We start from the raw sequence: 7,417 nt of genomic DNA, 5'->3' as shown, positions 1-7,417 counted from the left end.
AGCATCGATCGGCTTCAGTTAGCAGCAGTAGCGAAGGAATCGCTCCATCGGGTTCAGTTAACAGCCATCGATCGATCGCTCGGGTTCAGTAACGCGTAGCCTGCAGTGCAATCGCTCGGGTTCAGTTAGAGCCCAACGCCTCGCTCGGCTTCAGTTAGAGCCAACGCCTTGCACACACGCGCGTACGTACGAGAGAAACGCGCATCGCTCCGCCCCTGACCTCCCACCATAACCGGCAACTCCCAGAAATTTTCCTCCCCCTCGCTTCTACCACGGTATTTTCCGTCATGGACGGCCTAAAGAATGTCATGCAGCTGCGTCTCCGGCCCGCCCAGGACGAAAAGCCCATTTTTTGTCATGATTTTTTGTCATAGAAGTAGGAGCCCACCACATCTATGATGATACCAGGTTTTGTCACAATTATCGTCATAGAAGTGTCATATGTATGACAGAAAAAAATTTTGTTCAGCCCAAAATGTCACGGATGTGTCTTTTTTTGTAGTGCAAGCTCAATTGCCCACTTTGCAACCCGGCCAGTTGCTTCCCTGTTCTGAATTATATCGCCCAATGGAGCAGAACTAACCACTGTGATGGGATGGCCTTGAAAGTATTGCTTGAGCTTTCGACTTGCCATAAAAACTCCATATTACCAGCTTCTGCCAATGTGGATATCGTTGTTTTGACTCGACCCGGACTACACTGATGTAATACACGGGCCGTTGAACCGGATACTCCTTCCCAGCCTCCTTACGCTCAACCACAATTGCCACACTGACCGCACGGGCATTGGCAACCATGTACAATAGTAAGGGCTCCTTATCAACCGGAGCAGCAAGAACTCCAGACGAAACCTTGATACTCCTTCCCGGTTCAACCAACTGCCGCTTTAACTCTTCAAAAGCCACATTAGCTGCGTCACTCCAGACGAAATCGTCTATCTTTTTCAACATCTGATATAAAGGGATCGCCTTCTCTCCCAAACGGCTAATAAACCGGCTAAGGGCTGCAATCCGACCCGCCAGACGCTGAACATCATTGATACACTTCGGTTTAGCCAGGGATTTAATCACTTTGATTTTTTCCGGATTAGCCTCAATGCCTCTGTTGGACACCAGAAAACCCAAGAGCTTGCCTGTCGGAACACCAAAAACGTACTTATCCGGATTGAGCATCATTTTGTAAACTCGAAGATTATCGAATGTCTCCTTGAGGTCATCTATCAAGGTTTCCTTCTTCCTGGATTTTACCACAATGTCATCCACATAGGCATGAACATTACGCCTGAGGGAGTCCTGGATTAGGGGGTGTCCGGATGGCTGGACTATGACCTTTGGCCGGACTCCTGGACTATGAAGATACAAGATTGAAGACGTCATCCCGTGTCCGGATGGGACTTTCCTTGGCGTGGAAGGCAAGCTTGGTGATACGATATGAAGATCTCCTCCCATTGTAACCGACTCTGTGTAACCCTAGCCCTCTCCGGTGTCTATATAAACCGGAGAGTTTTAGTCCATAGGACGAACAACAATCATACCATAGGCTAGCTTCTAGGGTTTAGCCTCTCTGATCTCGTGGTAGATCAACTCTTGTACTACCCATATCATCAATATTGATCAAGCAGGAGTAGGCTTTTACCTCCACCGAGAGGGCCCGAACCTGGGTAAAAACACCGTGTCCCTTGTCTCCTGTTACCATCCGCCTAGACGCACAGTTCGGGACCCCCTACCTGAGATCCGCCGGTTTTGACACCAACATTGGTGCTTTCATTGAGAGTTCCTCTGTGTCGTCACCTTTAGGCCCAATGGCTTCTTCGATCATCAACCACGACGCCGTCCAGGGTGGGACTTTTCTCCCCAGACAAATCTTTGTATTCGGCGGCTTCGCACTACGGGCCAATTCGGCTGGCCATCTGGAGCAGATCGAAAGCTACGCCCCTGGCCATCAGGTCAGGTTTGGAAGCTTAAACTACACGCCCGACATCCGCGGGGACTTGATCTTCGACGGATTCGAGCCACGGCCGAGCGCGCCGCACTGTCATGATGGGCATGATCTAGCTCTGCCACCGGACAGCGCCCAGAGTGCCGCTCAGGTGTCCGCTCCGACCATTAGCTCGGAGCCGACTACGCTAATCGGGGACGGACGGTTGGCCGCCGCCCTAGGAGCCGCAATCTCTACAGTGATAGAGCCAAACAACAGTTTAGTCCTTTGCGAGGCCAGTGACTCCGAGGTGCCAGACTCCTGTCCGGACTCCGAACCTTCCTCACCCCTTCCGATCGAACCCAATTGGGCTCCGATCATGGAGTTCACAGCCGCAGACGTCTTTCAGCACTCGCCTTTCGGTGATATCCTGAATTCACTAAAGTCTCTCTCTTTGTCAGGAGAGCCCTGGCCGGACTATGGTCAGCAGGGTTGGGATGCGGATGGCGAAGAAATTCGAAACCCACCCACCACCCACTTTGTAGCCACTGTCGACGATATAACCGACATGCTCGACTTTGACTCCGAAGACATCGACGGTATGGAAGCCGATGAAGGAGACAACCAAGAACCAGCACCTATAGGGCACTGGAAGGCCACCTCGTCATATGACATATACATGGTGGACACCCCCAAAGAAGGGGATGGCGATGAAAAAACAGAGGACAACCCCTCCAAGAAGCAACCCAAGCACCGACGTTAGCGGCGCCGCTCTAAATCCCGCCAAAGCAAAAACGGTGAGTCCGACACTGGAGATGTCAACACCCGGGACAGTGCCGAAGACAACCCCCTCCAGCAGAATTCAGCACAGGAGGATGAAGGAGCCAGCCCTCATGAGAGAGCGACAGACAGGGAGGTCGAGGACGACAATTATATGCCTCCCTCAGAAGACGAGGCAAGCCTCGACGACGATGAATTCGTCGTGCCAGAGGATCCCGTCAAACAAGAGCATTTCAAGCGCAGGCTTATGGCCACGGCAAGCAGCCTCAAGAAAAAAACAGCAGCAGCTTAGAGCTGACCAAGATTTGCTAGCCGACAGATGGACTGAAGTGCTGGCGGCCGAAGAGTATAAACTCGAGCGCCCCTCCAAGAGTTACCCAAAGCGCAGGCTGCTACCCCAACTAGAGGAGGAAGCAACTAAACCTACATCACCAGCGTATGATGCGCCCGATCGTCCACCCCGTGGCCGCGACAGAGAGGCCTTTCGGCCCTCAACCCAAGCCGCACCCCGGCGCCGCTCCAAGAATACCAGAGCATGGGGAAACGCAACAAACCTGCAAGACATATTGGAGGATAAGGCAAGGCAAACAAGATCGATCTACGGATCACGTGGGCGCCCTACGTCACGTGACGATAACCGTCACGCCGGATATGATAAATACGGCCAGACCAAATACAACAGACAAAGCTCATCTGAGCTACGTCACGATATAGCCCTGTACAGGGGTGCCGCACACCCACTATGCTTCACAGACGAAGTAATGGATCATCAAATCCCAGATGGTTTTAAACCCGTAAACATCGAATCATACGATGGCACAACAGATCTCGCGGTATGGATCGAGGATTATCTCCTTCATATCCACATGGCCCGTGGTGATGATCTACACGCCATCAATTACCTCCCGCTCAAGCTTAAAGGACCAGCTCGGCATTGGCTTAACAGCCTGCCAGCAGAGTTAATAAGTTGCTGGGAGGACCTGGAATCCGCATTCCTCGACAACTTCCAGGGCACTTATGTGCGACCACCAGATGCCAATGACCTAAGCCACATAATCCAGCAGCCAGAGGAATCGGCCAGACAATTCTGGACACGGTTCCTAACCAAGAAAAACCAAATAGTCGACTGTCTGGATGCCGAGGCCCTTGCAGCCTTCAGGCACAACATTCGAGACGAATGGCTTGCCTGGCACCTAGGACAGGAAAAGCCGAAATCTATGGCAGCCCTCAGACACTCATGACCCGCTTTTGCGCGAGAGAAGACAACTGGCTAGCTCGTAGCAATAACATAACCAAGAGCCCTGGCAATTCGGATACCAAGGACAACAATGACAGGTCACATTGCAACAAGCACATGCGCCGCATTAATGGCGACAATACCGAGGATACGACAGTTAATGCCGGATTCAGAGGCTCTAAACCCGGTCAGCGGAAGACGCCATTCAAAAGAAACCCTCCGGGCTCATCCAGTTTAGACCGGATACTCGATCGCTCGTGCCAGATACACGGCACCCCCGAACAACCAGCCAACCACACAAACAGGGATTGTTGGGTGTTCAAGCAGGCAGACAAGTTAAGTGCCGAAACCAGAGACAAGGGGCTGCGTAGCGATGATGAGGAGGGGCCCCAACCGCCGAACAACAAAGGACAGAAGGGCTTTCCCCCGCAAGTGCGGACAGTGAACATGATATACGCAACCGACATCCCCAAAAGGGAGCGGAAGCGTGCCCTCAAGGACGTCTATGCGTTGGAGCCAGTCGCCCCAAAGTTCAACCCATGGTCCTCCTGCCTGATCACTTTTGATCGAAGGGACCACCCCACTAGCATCCGTCATGGCGGATTCGCCGCACTGGTCCTAGACCCAATCATTGACAGATTTCACCTCACTAGAGTCCTCATGGACGGCGGCAGCAGCTTGAACCTGCTTTATCAGGATACAGTGCGAAAAATGGGTATAGAGCCATCAAGGATTAAACCCACAAAGACAACCTTTAAAGGCGTCATACCAGGTGTAGAAGCCAGCTGTACGGGCTCAGTTACACTTGAAGTGGTCTTCGGATCCCCGGATAATTTCTGAAGCGAAGAGTTAATCTTCGACATAGTCCCATTCCGCAGTGGCTATCACGCCCTGCTCGGACGAACCGCATTTGCAAAATTCAACACGGTGCCGCACTACGCATATCTCAAGATCAAGATGCCAGGTCCTCGCGGAGTCATTACGGTAAATGGAAACACTGAACGCTCTCTCCGGACGGAGGAGCACACAGCAGCCCTGGCGGCGGAAGTACAGAGCAGCCTCTCAAGGCAATTCTCCAAACCGGGTGTTAAACGTCCGGACAACGTCAAGCGCGCCCGAAACAACCTCCAACAAAGCCGGTTGGCACATTCCAAGCAAGCATAGCAGTGCGGCCCCAACCCCAGCCCTCGCCAGATGGTGATACCGGTACCACGTGTACATAATTACGCTTTGAAAATTCCATGGGCATAAGGGGAGGGGAACAACTACGGCACGCCCAGAATGCGGCTCAACCGCACTTAGGGGCTCCCTATTCTACTGTTTCCTCTTCTTCTTTTTTTATACTTTCAGGACCCAACTATTCGGAAGGCCTGCCCGACAATACACTCGCCGAACACACGATGCAACAGCCAGAGAGAGAACAAGCCGCGTCGAATGTCCAGGTGGTCTCTATAACGAGCTAAATACCCGTTTTACTTAAATTCATGCAGCTTGCCCCTGGAGGGGGACATGTCAAATAATCCCATCCCTTGCTTATCGCACTATTTGTATCGTTCTGCTTTCATAGCAGCTCTTTTTTAATAAACAATACATAGCTCTTATCTATTATTGTATTCATCTATTTTTATACAAATATGTTCAGTCATGACATTATGCAACCATACACTTTGGTACAGCCAATACACCAGGGGCTTAAGCACCCCATAATATGGTGTGAGAAGACCAAACACTCTCATGAGTGCGGCACCCCGAACTTATAGCACTATATGCATCGGCTCCGAATCATGTCTTGGGTCAATAGTTGGGTTTGCCCGGCTCCCATGTTTTGGTACCTTATGTTCCGCAATGTTGGCTAAGGTAGCACTGGGAGAACTACTGCGATTGTGCCCCAGTTGAGCTGGGTTAACACCTCAGTAGAGAAAGCTAAAACTGACCGTCATGATAGTGCGAGAGACCCGTCGCTATTCGCGAGGTTTTTCGAGTCCCTAAAGACTTATACCGATTAGAGCGAGGAGCCAGATTTATCTGGCCTAGGCGTGGATAGCGCCCCAAACTCGGTCTTTCGAATACTAGGGGCTTCGCTGAAATTTAAAACTATAGAATTCTATGGCTAAGTGAGAGTGGTAAAGCATTATAAGTCTGATGGCCTTGTTCGTTGTGCTGAGCGCCTCCCTAGATGGACCCAAGAATGGGAACAAGAGCGCTTAGGTTTATCCCGAACACCCCAGCACTCGTGGCACGGGGGTAGAAGCCGACAACTTGCATCTCTTAGATTTAATAAACGGCCGCACAGAAGGTAATATTTTAAATTAACAAGCGTTGCTTAGCGCATATGAACAAAGTTTTCAGCGCACAGGATAACAACATACGAGTCTACTCAAAAATTACATCTTTGGAGCACTCACCCTCTATAATGCGGGCACCCTTCAGGACGCCCTTATAATACATCTCGGGCGTGCGATACTCCTTGCCCGGCGGAGGCGGGTCCATCTCAAGCTTCTCAGTGTCCATCTTGCCCCACTGCACTTTAGCACGGGCAAGGGCCCGACGGGCACCCTCAATGCAGGCGGAGTGCTTGATGACTTCAATCGATGGACAGGCATCCACCAGCCGCCGCACCAGACCGAAGTAGCTCCCAGGCATGGCTTCCTTAGGCCACAGCCGAACTATGAGGCCCTTCATGGCCTGTTCGGCCACCTTGTGGAGCTCGACCAGCTGCTTCAGCTCGTCGGTAAGGGGCCCCGGATGTCCGGCCTGAGCATACTGAGACCAGAATACCTTCTCCGTTGAGCTTCCTTCCTCGGCCCGGTAGAATGCGGCAGCATCAAACACACTGTGGGGCAGATCTGCGAATGCTCCTGGAGAGCTCCGGATTCGGGTAAGTAACAAGCAATTCACTTTCACGTGCTTGCTTTGCATGAAGAAGGCCTTACCCGCCGCTATCTTCTTTATTGCCTCAATTTCCTGGAGGGCTTTTTGGGCTTCGGCCTTGGCGGCTTTGGCACTCTCAAGAGCCGAGGCGAGCTCGGACTCTCGAGTCTTCGAGTCACGCTCAAAACTCTCGTGCTTTTCCACGAGAGCCTGGAGCTCTTGCCGCACCTCCACCACCTGCGCCTCCTGCCTCTCTCGCTCGGTGCGCTCCAAGGCCGCACTGCTTTCGGCCTTGGACACCGCCTCCTTCAGGGTCACCACCTCGTTCGTGGCCCCTGCAATACCAAAGTTATTCCTATCATTTTTTGCAACCAAATCCTTTTCTATAAGGTACTACTTTAATAAGGTATTACTTACCTTCCTTATCCTCGAGCTGCTTCTTGGCAAGGCCGAGCTCGTTCTCGGACCGCTCGAGGCTCTGCTTCAATGCATTGACCTCCGCAGTCAGTGCGACAGAGGTCAGCAGCGCAGCCTGCATTCCCATATTGACATATTTCTGTTAGACTCCTGCGTATATCTTTTTACACATCCCCAGCTTGGCTTTTCTTTTCG

The sequence above is a fragment of the Triticum dicoccoides genome, chromosome 7B (assembly GCF_002162155.2).
Source record: "Triticum dicoccoides isolate Atlit2015 ecotype Zavitan chromosome 7B, WEW_v2.0, whole genome shotgun sequence".
NCBI classification, from domain to species: Eukaryota; Viridiplantae; Streptophyta; class Magnoliopsida; order Poales; family Poaceae; genus Triticum; species Triticum dicoccoides.
This window is presented reverse-complemented; position numbering follows the sequence as displayed.